The sequence below is a fragment of the Cricetulus griseus genome, chromosome 2 (assembly GCF_003668045.3).
Source record: "Cricetulus griseus strain 17A/GY chromosome 2, alternate assembly CriGri-PICRH-1.0, whole genome shotgun sequence".
Lineage (NCBI taxonomy): Eukaryota > Metazoa > Chordata > Mammalia > Rodentia > Cricetidae > Cricetulus > Cricetulus griseus.
Window position 1 is genome coordinate 237,368,999 of NC_048595.1, and position 26,467 is coordinate 237,395,465.

The 26,467-nt window shown below is 38.5% G+C and overlaps 1 long non-coding RNA gene across 1 annotated transcript; it reads left to right on the plus strand.

Moving 5' to 3' along the window:
• The first annotated feature begins 1,117 nt into the window (after window positions 1-1,117).
• LOC118238237 lies at window positions 1,118-24,106 on the plus strand. Its single transcript, XR_004768018.1, has 3 exons — window positions 1,118-1,947; window positions 3,350-3,439; window positions 24,015-24,106. It is a non-coding gene; the product is annotated as an uncharacterized LOC118238237 (long non-coding RNA).
• The last annotated feature ends 2,361 nt before the right edge of the window (window positions 24,107-26,467 follow it).

Consider the following 26,467-nt stretch of genomic DNA (forward strand, 5'->3'; position numbering starts at 1 on the left):
ACTCAGGATGGTTTCTTCCAGTTCCATCCATTTAGCTGTCAGTTTCAAGATTCCATTGTTTTTTCCCCCACTGAGTAGCACTCCATTGTGTAAATTTACCACATTTTCTTTATTCATTCTTCAGCTGAGAGGCATCTAGGTTGTTTCCAGGTTCTGGCTATGACAAATAATGCTGCTATGAACATGGTTAAACAGATATGCTTGTTGTATGAATGTGCATCTTTTGGGTATATGCCTAAGAGTGGAATTGCTGGATCTTGTGGCAGACTGATTCCCATTTTCCTGAGGAAACATTATACTGATTTACAAAGTGGCTGTACCAGTTTGCACTCCCACCAGCAGTGGAGGAGTGCCCCCCTTTCTCCAGCATAAACTGTCATTGGTGTTTTTGTTTTAGCCATTCTGACAGAAGTAAGATGGTATTTCAGAGTTGTTTTGATTTGCATTTCCCTGATGGCTAAGGATGTTGACCACTTTCTTTTGTGTCTTTCAGCCATTTTAGACTCCTCTATTGAGAATTCTCTATTTAGTTCTATATCCCACTTTTTAATTGGATGCAAATTTTGTAGTTCCTGACAAATTAAAAATTAAAGTTAGCTTTGGAATTAGAGTGTGTCTCTCTTTTTCTCTAATCCCAAGCATGCTTGTTAAAGTACAATTAAAAAACTCATGTTGAAAATCCACCTGATATGAGATAGAACAAAAACAAAAATTAAAGAACTATTGTACTTGGTACCCTGGAGAAGGGGTAATGGACAAGATCTCCTGAGCAAATTGGGAGCATAAGGTGAGGGGAGAGGGTCCGGGAGAATAAGAAGGGGAGAAGAGGAGGGGTGAGGAGGACAAGAGAAAGCAGGAAATTTGAGTTGAGGAAAGAATAGAGGAGAGCAAGATAAGAGATGCCATAATACAGGGAGCCATTATAAGCTCAAAGAGAAATCAGGTGCTAGGGAAATGTCTGTAGATCTGCAACGATGACACCAACTAACAATCTAAGCAACAGAGGAGAGGCTACCTTAAATGCCCTCCTCTGATAATGAGATTGATGACTGACTTTATGTCATCCTGTAGCCTTCACCCACAGCTAACACTGCATACTTGAGAGGCACAGGTAAACACTTTCTGAACAAGACTCCAGTAGCACAAGGCATATGAACAGCAATTAACAAATTGGATTTCATAAAATGAAAAAGCTTCTGTATAGCAAAGGACTGTGACATGAGCAAATAAACAGCCCACAGAATGTCGAAAGCCTTTGCCAGCTGTTCATATGACAGATGATTAGTGTCTACAATATAGAAAAAGCAACAATAAAACCTAAACATTAATAAAACAAACTACCTAATCTAAAATGGACAATGGGACTGCCCAGAAACTTTCCAAAAGAAGAACTGCAAATTGCTAGGAAACACTAAAAAATGAATGGCCCATATTCTCACCTCATTGTAATACCACATGTTTGTTTGTACTAGTATCCATAAAAATACACAAATTGAATGATAATGGCTTCAAAGTAATTAGGTGACAAAGTTTGTTTAGCTCCATTATATTGCGTGGAACTATTGTCACACATGTACTCAGTCATTGACCAAAACATCATTAGTAGAGCATGAATGTATCTGTTGCTGTTTGTATGTCTTTTGTTGAGAACTGTCAGTTTACATCTTCTGTTAATCTGCTTCCATTACAATAACAAATACCTCAAGAAATTAGCTAGAGAGAGAAAGGTTCTTTGTGGCTTATGATTTTGGAAGTTGCAGTCATGACTGCATGTATCACAGTAGTGGCAAATAGGAAAACCAGTCATCACCTCAGCCAGTCTGGCATGTTTCAGATTCACCCCAAAGTTGAACCAGTGATTAATAACTTCCCTCTTTCTACAGTTGCTGAATATAATGGACTGAGGCTTTGCACATGGACTTTTGAATGGCAATTATACAAATGACAGTAGGTCCTTTTGTTTTCTCTTAAGGTGTTTGTCTTCCTTATATCTTTTGGATACCAACCATCTTCTGAAAGACCCGTAAATCCTCTTAGCTCCAAGTTTAGACTTCAAAAAAATATTTATTTATTTTCTGTGTACTTGTTTTTTACCTGATGGTTTGTCTGTGTACCATGTTCATGCAGTGCCTTTGGAGTTCAGAAAAGTACAATCAGATCCTTTAGAACTAGAGGTATAGGCAGTGGTGAGCTGTCATGTGTGTGCTAGTAATCAAACTTGAAACCTCTGCCAAGAGCAACAAGTACAATACCACTGCCTAGCTAAAATTCCATCTTACAGCTATTAGAATGGCTAAGATTAAAAATACAAGCAAGGGGAACATATCTCCATTGCTGATGGGAGTGCAAACTTGTACAGCCACTTTGGAAATCAATGTGGTGGGTTCTCAGAAAACTGAGAATAAATGTACCACAAGACCCAGCTATATCATTTTTGGGCATACACTCATAGGATACTCAATTATATCACAAGGACACTTTCCCAACCATGTTCATAGGAGCCTTGTTTGTAATATACACAACCTGGAAACAACCTAGACGTTCCTCTTCTGAGTAATGGATAGGGAAAATGTGGTATATTTACACAATGGAGCATTGCCTAAATGTTAAAAACAATGACATCATGAAATTTTAATGCAAATGGATGGAACTAGAAAAAAGTCACCCTGAATGAAGTAATCCAGATGCAGAAAGATAAACATGATTGGTTCTTAATCCAATTGTCATCAGAGAGGCTTCATCCAGCAACTGATGGAAATAGATGCAGACCCACAGCCAAACATTAGATGGTACTCAGGGAATACTTCAGAAGAGGGAGAGAGGGAGGGAAAGGATTGTAGAAGCCATAAGGGTCAAGGACACCACAAGAAAATTCACAGAATTAACTAACCTGGGTTCAGAGGAACTCATAGAGACTGAATTGCCTGTCAGTCTGGGAACCTGTATGGGACTGATGTAGACACTTACAGTGTCTTACTGATGTTACAGTTGTATAATTTGGTCTTCTTGTGGGATTTCTAGCAGTAGGAACAAGGGCTGTCTCTGACTCTTTTAATGGCTTTTGGTACCATGCTCCTTATATTGGATCACCTCGCCCTGCCTCAATACATGGGGAGATAGTCTTATGACAACTTGATAAGCCATGTTTTGTCGATATTCACGGAACACCTGCTTTTTCCTGAATATAAGCTGAGGAAGGGATTGGGTAGGAACGGGGGAGAGATGGATAGGAGGGACTTGGAAGAGAGGAAGGAGAGGAAACTGTGGTTGGTATATAAAATAAATAAATTAATTAAAAAATAAAACATTCAACAGTTAAAAAAAAGCAGTAAGTGTTTTTAATCTTTAGGCCACCTTTTCAGACTGTGGTACATCCTTGTATGAAGGACAATGACACTTGGAATCATGGATATTCAATTTGAGACATAATACATTTCAGGTAATCTTTTTTGTTTTTGTTTTGTGTTTGGAGAAGGTCTAATTATATTCTTCATGTGATTATACAGGTTTCTTTTTATTCTTTCCTTTCTTGTGTTTTTGACACAGGGCTTCATATATCGTATGGAGACCTTTGCAAACACAATTGCCAACAGAGGCAAGAAGGCAGTTTGATTCAACACAACTCAGTAGCTGGTGTTGGTTCAAATTTTGAGTCTGACCCTTAGAAGTATATTTTAAGCATATTTAAATACAGCACAACTGTATGAAAAATTTCTTGGTGATAAGCAACTCAATCATATGTGTACAACAAAGCCTAAGATATGACTAATTGAAACTCCTTTTGTGAAGTACATGTAGTATTGTTTATAAAGACAGGTTTGATAGAATAACTGAAGGAAAAATGACCACGATCAGTGCCTGCAGGATGATCTGGTGACTGAGAATATCAACGTTATTATAATAACAATGGGGCATCTATCCTCAGCCCATACACCCAGAGTATCTCTCAGACTTCACAGTGAAGCAGGAAATGTGAAGATCTGTTCTTCCTTGTACTGGCAAAGTTCATCAGTTGCTTTCTTCTGTGTCCTGCAAAATGTCTGGCAGTTTTCCCTGTGAAGTAGGAATGCTGAAGGACCATTCCATCTTTTTTGGCAAGTTCAGCAGTCACTGTCCTGTGGGTCCTTCATGTGTAGTTTATGCAGCATTCCATCAAGCAGTTCATGCAAGAGCAGTTTCTTCCCCAAATGGCTAGCCTTTCCACACCAAACATAAAATCTATAACGAGTTTCTTTGATGCCCATCATCCTCTTTGAAGTAATCAGTGCTGCCAGGAGCAGACATGTCCCACTGTTGAGAAAAGTCTAGGGCTGGAGAGCTGGCTCAGCCATTAAAAGCTAGGCTCACAACCAAAAATATAAGAGAAAAGTCTAATTCTTAAAAGATTTTAAATGCCATATTCTGTAGGTCTTTGAAGTGTTTAAAAATGACCTATCCATCTGAAATATTATCTCTACTTATCTAGAAAACCTAACATGACTGTAAATTTGACTATTATACATGCCCACCAATCTTTATTTCCTAATTATACACTACATTTTATTTTCTTTCAGATTTTTTTAATTGAACTAAAAACAAGATTGTTTTACATGACAATCCCAGTTCCCTTTTCGCTCCTGTCCTCCACAACCCCCCCCAACTAAAACTCTATCACATATCCTTTCTGCTGCCCTCCCCTGATAATGAGATTGATGACTGACTTATATGCCATCCTATAGCCTTCCTCCAGCAGCTGGTGGAAGTAGAAGCCAAAACCCACAACTTATCTTTGAACTGAACTGGAATCCAGATGCAGAGAAGGACAAGTGAAGAGCAAAGGGGTCCAGACCAGGCTGGTGAAACCCAAAGAAACAACTGACCTGAATATTGGGGAACTCTCACTCCCCAGACTGATAGCTGGGATACCAGCAGGGCACTGATCCAGACCCCAGGAACATGGATTTCATTAAGGAAACCTCTGAAATCTACAGGACCTTTTGTAGTAATTCAGTACTTATCCCTAGCATAGGTGTGGACTTGGGGAGGCCATTCCACATAGAGGAATAGTCCCTGAGCCAAGACACACGGGGGTGGGCCTAGGCCCTATCCCAAAGGATATGATAGACTCTGATGACACCCTTTACCCTACATTTTAAATGAGCTAATAAACCTTAAATAACAACTTAAACAAGAGTAGAAATATATATATATGTATCTGCATTTATACATATATATATATATATATATATATATATTGTATAACAAAATTGACCTTAAATATGTATCAACAAATCAAAATCCACACCAATGTATTCATTTCTATATCACATCCCTTTGTTTCTTTAGAAAGAGATTGTGATCATTAGCCACTATACTCAATCCTCTTTAAATGAGAACAAACATTCATAAACAATATTTGGGAATTTGGGTCTAGCTTTCTAGACTACTTCCTGTTGATTTTTGGGTGCACTGATCTTGTGGGCACCTTGAGAAAATATAGAATTATGATTAAATCTTGGCTGCAGTAGTCTGTGTGGCTTCATCTTCTCAGCCATTTGCCTTGAAGCTTTTCTGGATGTTGAATCACCTGGGCCATTGTTTTAGAAGATCTTGTTTCATCAAACCATGTTAGCTTGGAAGTAATCCACATTTCTTATCTACCATGGAAACAAAAGCAGAATCTCTTTTCTAAAGTAATATGTCTTTAGACTTAAATTTTGAAGTCAAGATACCTTTAAAATATACATGTCTGTTTAGCTTAGCAGACCTATAACCAAATGTCTCTTTGAACTTAGCTCATTAACAGTAAAAAAAAAATTTAGAGAAAACATAATAATAGACATAATTCAGACTCTCTGTGAATTTTTAAATCTTTTTTATTATTTCAAATTAGGAAAAAGCTTGCTTCACATGTCAATCCCTTCTCCCTCTCCCTCCTCTCCCCCCGCCCTATGCCCTACCCCCAGCCTACCCCAATCCCATTCACCCTCCACTCGGCAGGCAGGGTAGGACCCTTGATGGGAGCTCCCTAAAGTCCACCACATCATGGTGGACTAGGCCCTCTCCCATGTGTCCAGGCCAAGAGTGCATCCTGTTATGTGGGATGGGCTCTCAAAGTCCCTTCTTACACCAGGGAAAAATATTAATCCACCACCAGGGCCCCCCTAGAGTGCGGAGGCTTCCTAATTGACATCCATGTTCAGGGGTCTGGATCAGTCCTGTACTGGCCTCCCAGACAGCAGTCTGGGGTCTATGTGCTCAGGCCAACTGTTTCTATGGGTTTCACCAGCCTGGTGCCGACCCCTTTGATCTTCACTCCTCCCTCTCTGCAACTAAATACCAGAGTTCAGTTCAGTTTGTATCTGTGTATGTCTGCCTCTGTTTCCATCAGCTACTGGATGAGGGCTCTAGGATGGCATAAAAAGTAGTCATCAGTCTCATTATAGGGAAAGGGCATTTAGGTTATCTTCTCCACCATTGCCTGGATTGTCAGTTCTTGTCATTCCTGTAGGTCTCTGGAAATCTTCCTAGTGCCAGATCTCTCCTCAGACCTATAATGGCTCCGTCTAATATAGTATCTCTCATCCTGCTCTCCTCCATTCTTCCACCAACTCAATACTTCTGCTCCTCCCTTTCCTCCTCTCCTTTCCTCTTCTCATCCTCTCATTCTGGCCGCTCCCTCTCCCCTACCTTCATGCTCCCAATTAGCTCAAGAGATCCTGAACCTTCCCATTCCTGGAGTCCATGCATTTTTCCCTTAGAGACTTTCTTGTTTCCTAGTTTCTTTGGTGAAGAGGATTGTAGGCTGGTAATCCTTTGCTCTATGTCTAAAATTCATATATGAGTGAGTACATACCATGTTTGCCTTTTTGTGATTGGGGTACCACACTCAGGATGGTTTCTTCTAGTTCCATCGATTTGCTGTGAATTTCAAGATTCCATTGTTTTTTTCTGCTGAGTAGTACTCCATTGTGTAGATGTATCACATTTTCTCCATTAATTTTTTGGTTGAGGGACATCTATGATGCTTCCAGTTTCTGGCTATTACAAACAACACTGCTATGAACATAGCAGAACATATGTCCTTGTTGTATGGATTTGCATTATTTGGGTATATGCCAAAAAGAGGAATTGCTGGATCTTGAGGTAGACTAGTTCCCAATTTTCTGAGCAACCAGCATACTGATTTCCAAAGTGGTCTTACAAGTTTGCACTCCCACCAGCAATGGAGGAGTGTTCCTTCTTCTCCACATCTTCTCTTGGATTTTGTCAAAGGCTGTTTCACCATCTGGTGACATGATCATGTGGTTTTTCTTTTTCAGTATGTTTATATGGTGGATTACATTGATAGATTTTCCTATGTTGAACCATCCTTGCATCCCTGGGTTGAAGCCTCCTTGGTCATTGTGGATGGTTTCTCTGATGTGTTCTTGGATTCAATTTGCCAGTATTTTGTTGAGTATTTTTGCATCGATGTTCATGAGGGATATTTGTATGTAGTTCTCTTTCTTAGTTATGTCTTTGTGTGGTAATTGTAGCCTCATAAAAAGAGTTTGCCAATGGTCCATCTGCTTCTATTTCATGGAACAGTTTGAGGAGTACAGGTATTAGCTCTTCTTTGAATTTCTGCTAGAATTCTACACTCAAACCATCTGGCCCTGGGCTTTTTTTGGTTGGGAGACTTTTGATGACTGCTTCTATTTCATTAGTGGTTATAGCTCTATTTAATTTATTTATCTATTCTTGGTTTAATTTTGACAGGTGATATCTATCCAGGAAATTGCACTCTGCCTTTACATTTTCAAATTTTGTGGAGTATAGGTTTTCAACATATGACCTGATGATTCTCTGTATTTCCTCAGTGTCCATTGTTATTATGCCCCCCTTTTCATTTCTGATTTTGTTAATTTGAATGCTCTCTCTCTGATTTTTGTTTAGGTTGGATAAAGTTTGTCTATCTTACTGATTTTCTTGAAGAACCAACTCTTTGTTATATTGATTCTTTGTATTGTTTTCTTTGTTTCTACTTTATTGATTTCAGCCCTCAATTTGATTTAGTGTCTACTCCTCTTCGGTGAGATTGCCTCTGTTTGTTCCAGAGCTTTCAGTTGTGCTGTTAATTCTCTTGTGTGACTATTCTCCAGTTTCTTCATGTGGGCACTTAGTGCTATGTACTTTCCTCTTAGCACTGCTTTCAAAGTGTCCCATAAGTTTGGGTATGTAGTGTTTTCTTTCTCATTGAATTCTAGGAAGTCTTTAATTTCTTTTTTTTCATTTCTTCCTTGACCCAGGAATGGTGCAATTATGCATTGTTCGACTTCCATGAGTTTGTAGGGTTTCTGCAATTTGTGTTGTTGTTGAATTCTAACTTTAAACCATGGTGATCCAATAGGATACAGGGGGTCATTCCATTTTTTTTGCATCTGTTGAGATTTGTTGTGTTGCTGAGTAAGTGGTCAGTTTTAGAGAAGGTTCTATGTGGTGCTGAGAAGAAGTTATAACCCTTTTTGTTTAGATGGAACATTGTATAAATATCTCCTAATCCCAATTGTGTCATAACTTCTGATAGTTCCTTTGTTTTTTTTGTTTAGTTTTTGTCTGTTGGTCCTGTGGTGAGAGTGTGCTATTGATGTCTCCCACTATACGTGTGTGGTGTTTAGTGTGTGATTTGAGTTTTAGTAATATTACCTTTGTGAATATGGGTGCCTTTGTATTGGTGCATAGGTATTCAGAATTGAGATTTCATCCTGATGAATTTTTCCTGTGATGAATATGAAATAACCTTCTTTATCTCTTTTGATTTATTTTAGTTTGAAATCTAATTTGTTAGATATTAGGATAGCTGCATCAGCTTGCTTCTTGGGGCCGTTTGATTGGAAAATCTTTTCCCAACCCTTGACTCTGAGGTAGTGTCTGTCTTTGAAAGTGAGGTTTGTTTGTTGTATGCAGCAGAAGGATGGATTCTGTCTTTTCATCCATTCTGTTAGCCTGTGTCTTTTTATAGGTGAGTTAAGACAATTGATATTGAGGGATATTAATTCTGATTTATTATTATTTCTTGTTTGTTTTGGATTTGTTTTTGGTGATGGTATTGTGTATGTTTTCCCCCCTATTTCTGGCTTTTGGTAAAGTGATATTATCTATTGCCTATGTTTTTCTGAGTGTATTTGATTTCCTTGGGTTGGAGTTTTCTTTCAGAACTTTCTATAGGGCTGGATTTGTGGATATGTATTGTGTAAATCTGGTTTTGTCGTGGAGTATCTTATGTTCTCCATCTATTGTGATTGACAGTTTTTCTGGGTATAGTAGTCTGGGCTGGCATCCATAGTCTCTTAAGATTTGTAGAACATCTATCCAGGACCTTCTGGCTTTCAGGGTTTGGAGAAGTTGGGTGTACTTCTGATAGGTCTGCTTTTTTATGTTAGTTGGCCTTTTTTTCCTTAGCTTCTCTTAATATTCTTTCTTTATTCTGTATGTTTGGTGTTTTGATTATTATGTGGCAAGGAGACCTTTTTTTTGGTCCAGTCTATTTGGTGTTCAGTAAGCTTCTTGCACTTTCATAAGCATATCCTTCTGTAGGTTGGGAAAGTTTTCTTCTATGATTTTGTTGAATATGCTTTCTGTACCATTGAGCTGGACTTCCTCACCTTCTTCTATATAATTATTCTTAGGTTTGGTCTTTTCATGGTGTCACACATTTCCTGGGTATTTTGTGTTCAGAATTTGTTGTATTTAAGATTTTCTTTGGTTGGTGAGTCTATTTCTCCTAGTGTATCTTCAACTCCTGAGATTCTGTCTTCCATCTCTTGTATTCTGTTCTTTTTTTTTTTTTTTTGGTTTTTCGAGACAGGGTTTCTCTGTGTAGCTTTGGAGCCTATCCTGGCACTCACTCTGGAGACCAGGCTGGCTTCAAACTCACAGAGATCTGCCTGCCTCTGCCTCCCAAGTGCTGGGACTAAAGGGGTGCGTCACCAACGCCTGGCTTGTATTCTGTTCTTTATGCTTGCATCTGTAGTTCCTGATCATTTACCTTTTCTATTTCCAGCATTCCCTCAGTTTGTACTTTCTTTATTGTCTCTATTTCAGTTTTTGGGTCTCAAATTGTTTCCTTAATCTGTTTGATTGTTTTTTCTTGGCTTTCCTTGCTTTCTTTAAGAGATTTGTTGATTTCTTGTATTTTTGGGTTTTTTTTTCTTCCATTTCTTTAAGGGATATTCTCATATCCTCTTTGAGGGCCTTTGTCATTTTCATGAAGCTGTTTTTAAGATCACTCTCTTCTTTGTTTTCTGCAATGGGATAGTCAGGTCTTGGTCATGTAGTCTCTAGACTCTGGTAGTGTCATATAAGTCTTTCTGTTATTGGATGTGTTCTTATACTGTTGTCTTCCCATCTCTTCTTCCAGTCGGTATAGGTGGGGTCTCTCCCTCTTCTGGTGGGTATGGGTTCAAGGGTCTATCCTCTCCACTTGCTCGCTCACTCACTCCACCAAAGGGTGGATGGGGGAGGCAGTGATGTCAGCTTATGCTGGCTGCTTTGTACTACCTCCAGTTCTCTCCGCAGGATTCAGTGGCAGGAAGGGTCTGGCAGCCTCCTCAGCTCAGGGGACTCAAAGAGGGAGAGGATGGGTGGAGGATCCCCTGGCTTTCACCACTCTACCACTCTACTCCAGGGTGGAGGCAGAAGGCATTGATGACAGCTGATCTGATTTGGAATTCTAATATAGATTCACAGAATAGAAAACCTTCTCACCTCATCTCCCTTATGCCCATCCTGTTTATTCCATGTGTGTTGGTAACTCCATCTTTCTTCTTCCGAAAGCTGTCTCTTAAAGGAGCCACATCTTTGCTTTCCTCTACCAAACACATCACACCTGAGAAACTGCTGTTACTGAGAAGCCATGCTTGAATCTGTTCTTTTGTGTTTAGAATCCCCTTTTAAGCAACTATCATTGGTCAGTTCACTCTATCTTCCTGAAAGGATCCATTAAATGTCCCTGATTCTGCAGTAGCCCCAACTTTTAAATTACCTTTCACTAGTCCTTTAGTTTTAATCTTTTCCTGAGAGAAGGTTCCTGGGCAGTTTCCACTGACATCAGTTTCTGCTGTCAAGTATGAAAGCTTAATTGCTGCCTTCATCTTTGGCAGGTGATTGCTGGGATTCCAACTCAAGAAATTGTCTTCACAATTGTGCAGGGGACATAGTTGCTATCAGCTCTGAGTTCTTTGCCTCACTGACAATGTGAGCCCTGGCTGCAAGATTCTAGGCCCCACAGTAGCTATTCCATGTTGCTAGTTAATTTGAGAGAGATAAGTCCTAGTTTTGGCTATTGTTTCATTCTGGTAAAAACAAAACAAAACAAAGTTAAATTTAACATCTTATCTTTAAAAAACTGTGTTTATTTTAATTCTGTTAACTGAATATATCTTGTGTGTGCAGAAAGTTTCTAGGACAGTATTTTATTTGCTAAACTGAAAATTTGTTCTCAGCAGTGATGGGTGACTCCTCATGCCTTCTTCCACTCAGCTCAAGCAATCATCTTTCTACTTTTTAGAGTTTGACTCATGAGTGAGTCATGCAGTATCTTTGTTTTTGTTACTAATTTTTTGCTTCACATACTGTCCTAATAATTCATTTGTTTGTAACATAGTTTATTTTATTTATTTTTGCCCTATCAAATACAGTATGGTGTGGTGGTATGTAAGTGTTTGCAATTGTGTGAATCATAATGCTAAGGTGGCTGTTTGTGGGAAAGAAAATTGGGAGTGGAAGGCACAAAACTTACTTTGCATCAAAATTCTTCTATACCTTTTGAATTTTTGTCTCTGTGTATAACAAAATGACTTTTAATTTTGAAAGAATGCTAGATAGTTTAAAGAAAGATAAACTTTATCTTCAGAGTATCTGCCCTATTGTAATTCTATATCTATTCTCTTAAAACATCTTATCTTCAGATTACTGCATTGTCTGATAATGACAGAAGGCTTATTACCATTTAAAAATGAATGATAGATTCATTTGCTCAATTACACTAGGAAATTTATGGACATTTGTTCTTGCTGCCAACCTATGGGCTTTAATTTAAATTTTCTGTCTGAATTGTCCTGGACTGTTACCATGGTGACAGTCACAGAATTTATTTTGAAGTCACATTTAATACATAGTTATACTGTGAGACCACCAATAACAGTAGTGGAGGTTTATTATCATTTTCAAGTATCTTCTGTTTGGATATTTGCATTTACCTTGGCTTTTGCCATTTCTCCTTTTTCATTATTTTTATTCACTGTAGAACTTATCCAGTCATACTTAAAACTGAGTGCCTGAATCTAACGGTGAACAGTATTTTATTCTGTATGTCCTTGTTCTAGTAGACTGATGGTTTTTCAGTATAGGTCCTAGTAAGAAGGTTAATATGCTGGACTGATGTTAAAACAGAATATATTTTCAAGGTTATTTTTGTCACTAAATACGTAAGCAAATTATGAAGATGGACAAAGCCATATTGTAAATTTAAATAACTAATCATTTCTATAGTTTGTGACTTTCTCTTTTGGATTTTATTTCTGATTTTTATAGCAATTACAATGATTTATGTTTGTTCTTGTATTTAAGACTAAACATTTAAATCAAACCACTAAAGAAAGGGAACAAGCAGAGACAGATATTGGGGTTCAAGCTTCAAGCTAACTGTCAGAAAAACATAGCCGCTGGTGACTAGTTCTTAACTCTACCTCAGGCTGAAAGGACTGTCCTCTGGACCAGAGAAGAAATCTCTGAGACTGAATACTGAATGACCCACTCCTATTTTATAATATTCCTCTCTAGAGCTGGGATTAAAGATGTGGTATCCTAAGTGCTGAGATCTTGATTCTATAAGCTGTTTCTCTTTTACATTCACTATAATGTAACCCTTGGTGGCCTTAAACATACAAATATCCTTTGTCTTATGAGTCCTGGGATTAAAGATGGGTGCCACCACTGCCTGGTCACTATGGCTAACTAGTGTGGCTGGTGGTTAAAGGTGTGTATCACTATTGCCTGGCTCTATGACTTTGGCTAGCTTTGCATTTTGATTTGCAGTGGCTTTATTAAATCATAAACAATATATCACCAGAACAGCTCAAATTTATCTTACTCTGATCACTCAAATCTATATTAATTCATTAAAAATATTTGAATAGTATAAGTGTGCTCTGTGTCCAGGATTTTACAAAGAATCCTGGGGAATAAAAAATATGGTAGTTTCTGTTATTAATATGCTAGTCATCTAAGATACAGAATTTTGATAAATGAAAGGAATATAAGTTGAGAAATTTCAGCACAATACTTATATTGAAGATGCATATTCTAACAGTCTAGAAATGGTTCATATCAAGAAAACCAATGAAGTAATTTCATTTATACACCATGTATTTTTAGGTTTAATTCTTATTGAAAAGGAAATATGCATCAGGGAGAAAGAGGATTTTCTCATCTGAAAGATCATTGCTTCTCTGCTAAATAGTATGTGGTGATCCAGAAGATATTAGTTTGTGGGGCTTTATAGTGAAAACTTATTGCTGCTCCTTTTTATGTGATAATGTTTATGAATATTTTTAGTTTCCCCTGTTTCTGTTCCATGGTCCCCACTCTTTTCCTCAATGTAAGTAAAACATAAATCTATGTAACTAGGGTTCCGATGACACATTGTGTGGGACTAAAGAAAAATCATTGTACAGCATTTATAATAAAACAAGCAATGAACAGCACATTTGTTTCCAGGCCAGATGGTAGTAGAGAGTGTAGATAGTATATGAAATAAATAGATTGTAATTGTGTAAAGTAGCAAGAGCAGCAGAGGCATCAGTGCTGGTCTGAGGAGGAAGCTGATAACAGGACAGGGCTCCCCTGAAACAGCACTCAGGGAGATGATTAAAAATTATCTAGGTATTCTTTGAAAGGGAGAGGTTTTAAGCAGTAAATCCACCAGAGGCTCACTGTAGGATATTTTGGGCTATCATGTTTCTATCATTTATTATTCTATAGGCTGCCTTTACACCCCACTTACACTTTTGTCATTAAAAAATAAGAAAGTATTTTATAGTCCAATAAAATTCTGAAGAGTGTTTAGCTTTTTAATCTGGGAATAGAAACTATTAGCTGGTTACAAAGAATAGAACATAATATAAGAATTATAGCATGTCTCCAATGCTCCAGCAATATAACTAAAAGATTGGCTAAAACTATTACAATTTTATTTCTTATAAAAGTCTATTAGTCTACCCATTTTTTTCATCCACACATTTTGGTCCATCTATTCTTTAATTCTAAAAGAAATTAGAATCTTCTGCTCTTTAACTCAATATTAAAAATGCATTCAGTCCTGTCCCAGCATGACAGACCACCCTGAGTCTGGCCACACCTCAGTCTTGGGCCACCCTCCACCCTCTGCTTGAGTGAGAACACCAGGAGAGGCTGGGCCATCCAGAGTTGCAGACACTCATATCTTGGCCCACTTATGCCACCAGGAGACTAGAGGAGAGGGAGACAGCCTATCTGTATCCATTCAAAGAAGGGTTGGGAAGACAACAGTATAAGAACACCGTCAACCACAGAAAGACCAATATGACACCACCAGAATCTAGGGACTCCACACCAGTAAGACCTGTAAAGCCCAACTCAAAGGAAAGAGAAGGGAAGGACCTTAAAAATTATTTAAAGATGATAGAGACCCTTAAAGAGGAAATGAGAAAATCCCTGAAAGAAATAGAAGAAAAAACAAACAAAAAATACATGAAATGGAGAAAAAGACAAGCCAAAAAAATTCAAGAAATAAACAAATCTCTTAAAGAATGCAAAGAGGGCCAAGAAAAAACAACCAAATAAGTGAAGGAAACAATTCAAACAGTTCAAGGCTTGAAAGCTGAAATAGAAACAATAAAGAAAACACAGAATAAGGGGATGCTGGAACAGAAAAACTGCTTAAATGATCAGGAATTACAGTTGTAAGTATAACCAATAGAATACAAAAGATGGGAGAGAGAATCTTTGGTGTTGAAGACTCAATAGAAGAAATACAGTTATCAACCAAAGAAAATCTTATTTCCAACAAATCCCTTACATAAAATATCCAGGAAATATGGGACAATGTAAAAAGGCCAAACCTAAGAATAACAGGTATAGAAGAAGGTGAAGAAATACAGCTCAAAGGTACAGAAAACATATTCAACAAAATCATTGAAGAAAACTTCCCCAACCTAAAGAAGGATATGCCTAAAAAAGTACACTGAACTTACAGAACACCAAATAGACTGAATTGTAGGTGAAGCTGTAGCCATGCCTACTTAGGGGCTGGCTACAGGTGTGCCTGACCATGCTTGCGAGGGTGTGGTCAGGGTGATGTAGAGTGAGACTTTGAGGGGACTGCGTCTCTCTTTCGGCTTCACTTTCATAATTGCTGGACAGAGTGCTGCTGCACCGGCTGGCTAGGTTGCTCTGTAAGTAAGGCTTTTCCCTATTAAATACCCTTATATTTCTACTTGGCTCTGTATTGGTAATTTCCCACTATATCTGGTTGTCAGGAGTGGGATACTGGAAACCTACACCCCATTTGGGACAGGCTGTGGGTTCCACTGGGCCTACAGCCTAGGCTAGGGGAAAGCGTTCTCTCTCCACAGGTGTTCCCAGCTCCCAGCTGACCCATTGCCTCACACATGCACGTTCCAGTGGCCAGTGAGCTGCTTAGAACAGTCTGCCCAGCTAGGAGACAATTTCTAGCTGCCTAGAGGTGAGTAGGCCTAGGCTTTCAGCAGAGGCTTCCCCTGGGGGATTACAGATTGCCCCAGAAAAGATACAAAGAGGAGATGCTATTAACTATTTAGGTTACAAGATAGACTTACAAGTTAGGAGAGATCGTTGTCAAACTCTTAATTCTCTTCAGAAATTATTAGGGGAAATTTCTCAATTACAGACGATTATTGGTGTAGAAGGACATGACTTAAAGCATTTTAAAATGGCCCTTAAAGGTGATAAGGACCTAAACAGTCCGAGAATATTATCTGCTGAGGCGGAAAAAGAGTTACAATGGGTAGAAAACAGAATATTGTATGCACATGTAGATATTACCTTAATTTAGACTGTATTCTGGTTATCTTGCCATCCAGAGAATACCCTTCTGGAATTCTGATGCAAAGGGAAGACACTATATTGGAATGGATATTTCTGCCACATAAACAGAATAAAAATTTAAAGACATATATAGAAAAGATTTCTGATTTGATTTTAAAAGGAAAATTAAGAGTTTGTCAACTGACTGGAAAAGATCCAGCAGAAATTATAGTACCTTTAACTAATAAATTTATTTATGGAAGGATAATGAATATTGGCAAATAGCTCTTACTGACTTTTTGGCAACAATTAGCAACAACTATACCAAAACTGACAGAATTAAAATCATAAAAAACACAGTCTGGATTCTTCCACATATTGTAAGACAAACTCCCATTTCTGGAGTTCTTACCTTCTACACTGATGACAACAAATCAGGTAAGGCAGGCTATAAAGCAGGTGAGGTAAGTAAAGTAGTTCAAAGTCCATATACATCTATACAGAAACCAGAATTATATGCAATTCTCATGGTGCTTATGGGTTTTACAGAACTTCTTAATATAGTTACTGATTCCCAATATGCAGAGAGAGTTGTGTTACAGTTGTGTTCAGGCTTGGACACCTCTTTCAGATGACTTTAGGGTTTAGTTAAAATAGTTACGATGGATGTGACATAAGCACATTGTTGTATCTTCTTATATTTTACCTTTATGATTATTAATTTTGGATACCTTACACTGTTAAGTTTTAATCCTCTTTTAGACTAAAAGGGGAATTATAGGGGAAGCTGTAGCCATGCCTACTTAGGGGCTGGCTACAGGTGTGCCTGACCATGCTTGCGAGGGTGTGGTCAGGGTGATGTAGAGTGAGACTTTGAGGGGACTGCGTCTCTCTTTCGGTTTCACTTTCGTAATTGCTGGACAGAGTGCTGCTGCACCGGCTGGCTAGGTTGCTCTGTAAGTAAGGCTTTTCCCTATTAAATACCCTTATATTTCTACTTGGCTCCATATTGGTAATTTCCCACTATACTGAACCACAAAAAGAAGTCCCCTTGTCACATAATAATCAAAACGTCAACTTACAGAGTAAAGAAAAAATATTAAGAGCAGCAAAAGAAAAAGGCCAAGTAACATATAAAGGCAGACCTATCAGAATTACACCCGACTTCTCCATGGAAACTTTGAAAGCCAGAAGGTCCTGGATAGAAGTTCTACAAATGCTAAGGGAATATGGATGCCAGCCCAGAGCACTAGACCAAGCAAAACTTTCAATCACTATAGATGGAGGAAACAAGATATTCCATGACAAAACCAGATTTAAACAATATATATCTACAAATCCAGCCCTAAAGTAACTACTGGAAGGAAAACTAAACCCAACGAAGATAACTACACTCAGAAAACATAGAGAGCAGATAATCCCACTTTACCAAACACCAAAAGAAAAAAAAAACTGGGGAGGGGGGGACCCACACACAATGACACCACCACCAACAAATCGAAAACAAACAAGAATCAACAATCAATGGACATTAATATCCGTCAAAGTCAATGGTCTTAACTTGCTTATAAAAAGATATAGGCTAAAAGAATGGGTACAAAGACAGAATCCATGCTTCTGCTGCATACAAGTAACACACGTTACCTTCAAAGACAGATGCTACCTCAGTGTCAAGGGTTGTGAAAAGATTTTCCAATCAAATGGCCCTAAGTAGCAAGCTGGTGTTGCTATCCTAATGTCTAACAAATTACACTTCAAACTAAAATCAATCAAAAGAGATGAACAAGGTCATTTCATATTCATCACAGGAAAAATCCATCAAGATGAAGTCTCAATTCTGAACATTTATTCTCCAAATACGAAGACACCCACATTCATAAAAGAAAAATTACTAAAGCTTATATCACACATAAAACCTCAGACACTTACAGTGAGAGACTTCAAAACCCCACACTCACCACTAGACAGAAACTTAACAAAGAAACAAAGGATCTGACAGAATTTATGACCCAACTAGGTTTAACAGATATCTATAGAACATTCCATCCAAACACAATAGAATATACCTTCTTTTTAGCACCACATGAAATCTTCTCTAAAATCGACCACATACTCAGCAATATAGGAAATCTTAATAAATACAAAAAAATTGGAATACCCCCTATATACTATCAGATCACCATGGTTTAAAGTTAGAATTCAACAACAACAGAAATTACAGAAACCCTACAAACTCATGGAAATTGACACCCAGTTGCACAATTCTGGGGTCCAGGAAGAAATAAAAATCGAAAATAAAGAATTCTTAGAATTCAATGACAGTGTTGATACAACATGCCCAAACTTATGGGACACTTTGAAAGCAGTGCTAAGAGGAAAGTTCATAACACTAAGTGCCCCCATGAAGAAACTGGAGAATAGTCACACAAGAGAATTAACAGCACAACTGAAAGCTCTAGAACAAACAGAGGCAATCTCACCAAAGAGGAGTAGACACCAGGAAATAATCAAATTGAGGGCTGACATCAATAAAGTAAAAACTAGGAAAAGAATACAAAGAATCAATGTAACAAAGAGTTGGTTTTTTGAGAAAATCAACAAGATAGATAAACATTTATCCAAACTTACCAAATGGCAGAGAGTGAACATGCAAATTAACAAAATCAGAAATGAAAAGGGGGACATTATAATGGACACTGAGGAAATCCAGAGAATCCTCAGGTCATACTTTAAAAACCTACACTTCACAAAATTTGAAAAATTAGAGGACATGGACAATTTTCTATATAGGTATCACTTAGCAAAATTAAATCAAGAAGAGATAAGCAATTTAAATAGACCTATAATCTGTAATGAAATAGAAGCAGTCATCAAAAGTGTCCCAACCAAAAAAGCCCAGGGCCAGATGGTTTCAGTTCAAAATTCTACCAGAAATATAAAGAACTAATGCCAGTACTCCTCAAATTTCTCCCCAGAATAAAAGCAAAAGGGCCATTGCCAAGCTCTTTTTATGAGGCTACCATTACCTTGGTACCCAATTCACACAGAGACACAACTAAGAAAGAGAACTACAGACCAATATCCCTCATGGACATTGGATGCAAAAATCCTCAACAAAATACTGGCAAATCAAATCCAAGGACACATCAGAAAAATCATCCAACATGATAAGTAGGCTTCATCCCAGGGATGCAGGAATGGTTCCATATATGGAAATCTATCAATTTAATCCACCATATAAACATATTGCAAAAGAAAAACCACATGATCATGTCACCAGATGGTGAAACAGCCTTTGACAAAATCTAACAGCCCTTCATGCTAAACCACCTGGAAAGATCAGAAATAACAGAAACATATCTGAACATAATAATAAAAGCAATATACAGTAAACCAACAGCCAACATCAAACTAAATAGAGAGAAACTGAACACAATTCCTCTAAAATCAGGAACAAGACAAGGATTTCCACACTCTCAATATCTCTTCAATATTTTCTTTGCAGTTCTAGCTAGAGCAGTAAGACAACAAAAGGAGATCAAGGGGACAGAAATTGGAAAGGGAGAAGTCAGACTTTCACTATTTGCAGATGACATGATAGTGTTACATAAGTGAACCAAAAAACTCTACCAGGGAACTCCTACAGTGAATAAACACCTTCAGGAAAGTGGCAGGATTGAAGATGAACTAAAAAAAATCAGTAGCCCTACTATATATGGATGCTAAATGTGCTGAGAAAGAAATCAGAGAAGCATCACCCTTCACAATTGTCACAAACAACATAAAATACCTTGGAGAAATGCTAACCAATAAAGTGAAAGACCTGTATCATAAGAATTTTGAGTCTTTGAAGAAAGAAGATACCAGAAAATGGAAATATCTGCCATGTTTTTGAATAGGTAGGATCAACACAGTAAAAATGGCAATCTTGCCAAAAACAACCTACAGATTCAACACAATTCCCATCAACATTCCAGCACAATTCTTCACAGACCTTGAAAAATTAATTCTCAACTTTATATGGAAAAACAAAAGAACACAGGGTAACCAAAACAACCTTGTACCATAAAGAACTTCTGGAGGCATCACCATCCCTGACTTCAAGCTCTATTATAGAGCTATAGTCCTGAAAACATCTTGGTATTGGCACAAAAATAGACTGGTAGACCAATGGAATCGAATTGAAAACTCTGATATTAACTGGCACACCTATGAACGCCTGAATTTTGACAAAGAAGCCAAAGCTATACAATGGAATAAAGAAATCATCTTCAACAAATGGTGTTGGCATAACTAGATGCTGGCATGTAGAAGACTGCAGATAGATCCGTTTCTATTGCGATGCACAAAACTTAAGTCCAAATTGATCAAAGATCTCAACATAAACCCAGCCACAATGCACTTATTAGAAGAGAAATTAGGAAATACCCTTGAACTAATTGGTACAGTAGACCACTTCCTGAACATAATGCCAGTAGCACAGACACTGAGATCCACAATTAATAAATGGGACCTCCTGAAACTGAGAAGCTTCTGTAAGGCTAAGGACATAGTCAGCAAGACAAAACAACAGCCCACAGATTGGGAAAAGATATTCACCAACCCCACATCTGACAGTGGGCTGATCTCCAAAATTTACAAAGAACTCAAGAAGGTAGTCTCCCAAACACCAAATAATCCAATTAAAAAGTGGGGTGCAGAACTAAATAGAGAACTCTCAATAGAGGAATCTAAAATGGCTGAAAGACACTTAAGAAAGTGCTCAACATCCTTAGCCCTCATGGAAATGCAACTCAATACAACTCTGAGATACCATCTTACACGAGCCAGAATGGCTAAAATAAAAAACACCTATGGCAGTCCATGTTGGAGGTGATGTGGAAAAAGGGCAATACTCCTCCATTGCTGGTGGGAGTGCAAACTTGTACCACCACTTTAGAAATCATTATAGTGGTTTCTCCAGAAAATGGGTATCAGTCTACCCCATGATCCAGCAATTCCACTTTTGGGCATATACCCAAAAGATGCACATTCATACAACAAGGACATATGTTCAACTACATTCATAGCAGTGTTGTTTGTAATAGGCAGAAACTGGAAGCAACGTAGATGTCCCTCAACCAAAGAATGAATGAAGAAAATGAGATACATTTACACAATGGAGTATTACTCAGTGGCAGGAAACAATGAAATCTTGAAATTTGTAGGCAAATAGATGGAACTGGATGAAAACATCCTGAGTGAGGTAATTCAATCACAGAAAGACTAGCAGGGTATATACTCACTTATATATGGATATTAGACATATCATAAAGGAGTAGCAGTCTACAATCCACACCAACAGAGAAATTAGGTTACCAGGAGGACCCCAAGAGAAAAATACATGGTCCCCTGAAGAAGGGGTGGGGGACAAGAACCCCTGAGCAAGTTGGGAGCATGTGGCAGGGGAGGAGTAAGGTGGAAAGGGGAGAGGGGGAGAACAGGAGAGAATAAGAGGACTGAGACAGGGGAGAGATAGAGGAGGGAAAGAAAAGAGATGCCTTGCTAGAGGGACCCAGTGTACATTTGGAGCTAGGACTGGCATAGGGGAAAAGTTAGGAGATCCACAAGGATGACCCCATCTAAGAATCTATGTATTGGTGGAGAGGCTGCCTTTGATAACCCTCCCCTATAATTAGATTGATGACTACCTTGGTTGCCATTCCTAGACCTTTCATCCAGTAGCTGTTCCAAGCAGAGACAGGCACTCACATCTGAACACTGTGCCATACTCCTGGAATTCACTTTCTGGAAGGGAGGAGGCATGAGCAAAGGAGCCAAGACTGTTCTGTAGAAACCTGCAGAAAGAGTTGACCTGACCTAGTGAGAGCATGGAGACTCTAGTCATAAAGCTGGGAAACTAGCATTGGGGCCAATGAAGCTTTCTGAATGTGTGTGGCAGATAGGAGGCCAGGGCAGTCTACTCAACCTCTAACGGTGGAGCCAGTGTTTATCCCTAGAGTACACATGGACTTTGGGAGTCCATTCCATATGGAGGGATACTATTGCAGCCCAGATACAAGAAAGAGGACCTAGGCCTTCCCCCAAATGATCTGATGGATTTTGGTCTCCCTGGAGGACCTCACTATCCTTCGAAGTGGGTGGGGGGGTGGTTTGGTGGGGACAGTGGGGAGCATGGGAGGATGAGAATGCAAGGGAATGGGGGAAATGGTGTGTAAATAAGAATGATTCTAAAATAAAATTAAAAACCCATCAAAAGACAAAAATGTATTCATAAAAATTTCTGGAAACTGGGTAACTTGTTTTAGTGTATAACAAATCAGCTGGTCTTACTAGTTTTAATCTGTTTTCATTAAACTTTAGTACAAAGCAGTTCCAACATTATGCTTTCATTTTCTACTCTGATTTTTCATTCTCATTTTCTATCTGGTGAATCAATATTTGAATGTTTTTAACCTGGAAGAGTGAATACTTAATTGAAATAAATGAAATTGATTAAAAAATCCATTTGTCTACTGTAGAAAACATTGCAAAATAATACATAGAGACAAAATTATTTTCAATATATATGCATTATTCAGAGCTCTATGTTTATGAATAAAAAAGGCAACATTTTCTATTCCAGTCCTGATGGCTTACTTTGTTGGGGTACACAAATTGTAGTAACACCTTGAATAGTAAGATTACTTAGGAGAAATCTAAGTATCGTTGGTGGTCAGAAGACCGCCATGCCACTACTACTGTGAGCATGTAGGTAGTGAATCGATGGAAGAGAAAAAGAGTGGAGCTGTTTGTGTGCTTTGAAGAGAGGCAGAAATAGACACATAGGTGAGGAACAGCTTGATGTTAGTGACCTGTGCTGCCTCCTGAAGCCATGTTGATGTCTGGGCCTGTGCTGCAACCAAGTACTGTGCCAGAGTCAATGGCCCTACTGCAGCAGTGGTAAGTATAGGCAGATATCTGTGGCCAGTGTTACCACTATATGGATGTTTGTGGTTTGTACTGCAGCCTGAAGCCATGTTGATGTCTGAGGGCCTTGCTGAGTGGTTCTGTCCCTCATTAGTCAGGAGAGATGTAGGCACAGGAGAGCTGGCCCCATGCATGGGTGTGGGAGAGCTGGTGGGATAATCAACTCAGGCACCACCCAGGCCCATATTCAGGGTGTAAATTTGTTTACATTTTAGTTTTAAAAATTGTTTTCTTTTTATTTATGCATATATGTGTGTGTATGTGCCTGTGTGTTTGTGTAACTGTGAGAACAGGTGCCAACAGGGTACAGAAGAGGAGCTGGGAGTACAGACAGGTGTGAGCTGCCTCATATGATTCCTAGGAAAAAAATCAGGTCGGCTAGGATAGTAGTATACACTTTAACCATCCAGCCACCTCTTCCACCCCAATGTGCAGTTTATAGACTACTGTGTAAATATAATTATATCCTGTACACATTTTCTTCAAACTTTTGCCCAACAATTCAGATTCCTTTATGTTGTGGCATGCGTTCAGTTACTTACTTTTTTGTTGAGTGAATTTAATTACATGGGTATACAACAGTTGTTTATCCATATATTGATAGATGTTTTGTCTATTTCATGTTATATATTATTATAAATAAAAGTGCTATGGACATTTGTGTATAAGTAAATAATATGATTTAATTTATTGTGGATAAGTACCTAGAGGGTAGAGTTGTTATGTAATGTTTAACTTTCAAAAGTGTTTTTTCTTTCTATAAGAAAAAATTAGCATTTTTGGAAGAGCATTATTCACTGCCATGTTATTTTCACTATCTGCTTGACCCATCCTAAAGTCACAGGAGAAGGGAGTTTCTGTTGAGGGAGCTCCCAGATAAGATTGGCCTTTAGGCATGTCTGTGAAGGAATTGCCTTGATAATTTATTGATACAGGAGGATCCAGACCTAACACTGTGGGTGTTGCCATTCCCTTGGCAGGTGGCTCTGGACTGTTTAAGAAAGCTAACTAAGTACGACCCAACAAGCAAGCCAGCAAGCAGCATTCTCCCATTTTTTTTTTTCTGTTTTAGTCATGGACTGTATCTGTAAGCTGAAATAAACACTTTCTTCCCCTAAATTGCTTTTGGTCAGAGTGTTTTATCACAGCAATAGGGTGAAAACAGAGCACATGCCAGTATTTGCCTTGCTCACTTACTTATGCGCTGATGACTGAGTGCCAATGCTGTGATGGCCAGCAACCTCGGGCTTCTGTTGGTGTGCTTTCTCCACCAAGGTGGATTGTGTCCTGGATGACTTTATGTCAACTTGTCACAGGCTAGAGTCCCTTGAGGGCATAGAATGTCAATTTAGAAAATGCCTCCATAATTCAGACTGAAGTTGAGCCTGTAGGGAATTTTCTTAATTAGTAATTGATGTGGGAGGGACCAGACCATTGTGCTACCTCTGGGCAGTTGGTCCTGTGTACCATAAAAAGCAGGCTCAACAGACCATGAGAAAACTAGTAAGTAGCACCCTCCATGGCCTCTGTATCAGCTCCTGCCTCCAGGTTCATGCCCTGTTTGAGTGCCTGCACTGACTTCCTTCAGTGATGGACTATGATGTAGAAGAGTCAGCTAAAGAAACCCATTCTCATTGTGCGGCCCTGCTGCAAAATATCTGACACTGGGATCTGCTCACTGGTTCCGAGCTTAAGGGTGGGATCCAGCTCACCCTGACACTGGCAAGGCCCCGGTAACAGTACTACCTTCATCCATGAGAAGAGGACAGACATCAGAGTGTTGGAACTGTTTACATCTACCAGAAGGGAACCTGGCTCCCCTACCCACCAGAAGAGGAAGACACTCCTGCTACACCCACCAGAAGAAAGGATGAGAAGAGGACAATATAAAGGCACATTCAACAAAAGAAAACCCGATAATGACACCACAGGAGACTAAGAACCATACACCAGCAAGACCTGAACATCACAATGCAGAAGAAACAGAAGAGAATGACCTTAAACATATCTTCATGAAAATGATAGAGGACCTCAAAGAGGACATGAGAAAATCCCTTAAATAAATGGAAGAAAAAGCAAACCAAAAATACAAGATATCAAATCTCTCAAGGAAACAGTTCAAGACCTAAAAACTGAAATAGAGACAATAAAGAAAACACAATCTGACGGAATGCTGGAAATAGAAAAGCTGGGTAAACGATAAGGAACTACAGACACAAGCATACCCAACAGAATACAAGAGATGGAAGACAGAATCTCAGGAGTTGATTCTAGTGGAAATAGACTCACTAACCAAAGAAAATCTTAAGTCCAACAAATCCCTAACACAAAACATCCAGGAAATATGGGATACCGTGAAAAGGCCAAATCTAAGAATAATAAGGAATAGAAGAAGGTGAATAAATCCAACTCAAAGGCCCAGAAAACATATTCAACAAAATCATAGAAGAAAACTTTCCCAACCTAAAGAAAGACATACCTATGAAAGTACAAGAAGCCTACAGAACACCAAATAGAGTGGACCACAAAAGAAAGTCCCCACGTCATATAATATTTAAAACACCAAACATACAGAATAAAGAAAAATATTAAGAGCAGCACGGGGAAAAAGGCCAAGTAACATATAAAGGCAAACCCACCAGAATTACACCAGACTTCTCCATGGAAACTCTGAAAGCCAGAAGGACCTGGATAGATATTCTACCAACTCAGAGAGAACACAGATGCCAGCCCAGACTTTTATACCCAGCAAAGCTTTCAATCACTATAAATGGAGAAAACAAGATATTCCATGACAAAACCAGATTTAAACAATATGTAACTACTAATCCAGCCCTACAGAAAGTACTGGAAGGAAAACTCCAACCTAAGGAAATTAACTCCACTCACATAAACATAGGAATTAGATAATCCCACTCTACAAAAACACAAAATAAAAAGCAGGGTAAATCCACATAGAATACCAGTACCAACAACAAATCAAAAACAAACAAGAATAAACACCCAATGGACCTTAATTTCCCTCAATATTAATGGTCTAACTCATCTATAAAAAGAATCAGGCTAACAGACTGGATACAAAGAAAGAATCCCTAAGAAAGAATTCCTCCTTCTGCTGCATACAAGAAACACACCTCGAATTCAAAGACAGACATTACCTCAGAGTAAAGGGTTGGGATAAGATATTCCAATCAAATGGACCCAAGAAATGAGCTGGGGTAGCTATCCTAGTATCTAGCAAGTTAGACTTCAAACTAAAATCAATCAAAAGAGATGAAGAAGGTCATTTCATATTCATCACAGGAAAAATCCATCAGGAAGAGATCTCAATTCTAAACATCTATGCCCCAAATACAAAGGCACCAACATTAGTAAAAGAAACATTATTAAAGCTCAAATCACAAATAAGGCCTCACACACTTATAGTGGGAGA